This window comes from Branchiostoma floridae, chromosome 14 (genome assembly GCF_000003815.2).
Source record: "Branchiostoma floridae strain S238N-H82 chromosome 14, Bfl_VNyyK, whole genome shotgun sequence".
Classification (NCBI taxonomy): Eukaryota; Metazoa; Chordata; class Leptocardii; order Amphioxiformes; family Branchiostomatidae; genus Branchiostoma; species Branchiostoma floridae.
This window is the reverse complement of record NC_049992.1, coordinates 62301-64247: the sequence shown is the minus strand read 5'-3', so window position 1 is coordinate 64247 and position 1947 is coordinate 62301.

Genomic DNA, 1947 nt, shown 5'->3' with positions numbered 1-1947 from the left:
TAATCACGTTATGGTGATAATGAAAGGGAAACTTGAAATCTTCCCATCTTATGGCTATTCAATTTAACATTTAACAACTAAAAAGCGATTCTGACAATCTAAATGCTCACTTTGAGACTTCGCCTTGGTAGGTCTAATAAAGTCGTACAAGATGGACCTATGTCTCTCTCTCTCTCTCTCTCTCTGCGTGTGCGTATATATATATATATATGTGTGTGTGTGTGTGTGTGTGTGTGTGTGTGTGTGTGCGTGCGTGCGTGTGTGTGTGTGTGTGTGTGTGTGTGTGTGTGTATGTGTGTGTAGGTGCCTTCGTGTGTACTTGTCCCACATTCTTGTTAGTGCTCGCTGAAACATCGGCGGCAACCCTGCCGAGACCATTGAGCGCTCATTGTGTGACCAACGGCCATCTCTGAGAGACCAGATGCTATGCGTGTTGAAAGACCTTACTCCTCAGACAGAGGATTTAACTTAAAATTCGATGGTACGAAAAACAGATACAAGAATCAAGATGTCGACAACAGGACAAAATGGAATCTGTGTAAACAAAGACATGTACATGTATCAAGGAAAATACCACACAATACAGTATACAAAAGGTACAAGCTCGATCAAGATACCTACGCCTACTTGAAAAAAAAACACGTTTGCAAGTATAATAAAAAATTAAGACCAATACTTGATTATTTAGATAAACAACCATACAAAAGAGCAGATTGACAAGTTTAATGAATACAAGGCAACCGGAGCAAGGAGAAGATCAAGGAAAAAAACATTATGAAGAGGGTGAAAAATCAACTAAGATGTTTCTAAATCTAGAAAGAAGCAACAGCAAAAACACGCGACAACAAACCTTACAGGGGACAAAGAGTTCATGTTTGCAAACACAGCTGAAATTCTTAATCAATTCAAAGAGTTTCACCTATAAATGTATACATCCAAACAGGTGTCCAGCGGTAGAAAAAATCCTCGGGTCTGTCTGTGTGCTTTAACACAATTACGTTATATATACAGTATTACAGCACAAGAAGCATTTTGTACTTAACTTTGTAAAGTGAACTGCACGGCAGTTTATACAGGCTATGGTCCGTGGCAGTTACGGTTGATGCACCCATATTGTTTATGAGATCATTATCAATACAGGAGATGTCACCTACAGGCCTATCTGTTGGATCTGAACGCTTGCATGGCTAAGAGGCATGCGCTTGCGTATTTGGCCTTATGCATTGTATAGTATATCTTCATTTAGAAGAAATACAGACGATCATACCTTTATAAACAACTGCTAAAGGGGCACGGTGAAAGCTGTAGGACGGTAATGACCTACAAAAAAGGGTTTCTAGGGTTCAAGTTTTTTTACTTTTCGTAAAATGACATATGAGGACCCACCTGGTTGAAATTCGATGCTTATAGTATTGACTTTTGATTCCCCAAACAGATGGATTGGTCGGGGCTACCTTGTAAGCTCTCTCTTGCTGCTTGCCTCCCACTAGAAAGCGTGTACAAAATAATCCCGATCGCCTGTCTGTTTGGTGATAAATTGATCAGACAGATGGGGCAAAATATTACCAAAATTTATTGTTCTCCAACAGTTTTTGCATGATAATACAAACAACGCCGGACTCATGATACCTGTTTAAAAAAGGCAGTTTATCACGGCGACGCCGTGTTATGGTGTGTATTAGAATCGAGAATACAAGTACCAGACGACTGACATGTTCTTGAGAACGGATTTGGGATTCAATGGCTATTTCTTCTATTGGAAATCGTCAAAACTAGGCCGTGAACGCAAACACAACTGGACTCCTACTCTCCATGTATCCTGCCATCTCCATCTCTATCCTGCCATGGGGGTGTCGGGTTTTACTACGCGATAGCAACAATTAGATCTACTTCTCATTCAACTCTAACAGTTTCTTGGTTGCATAAATGATATTGATAATGAATTAG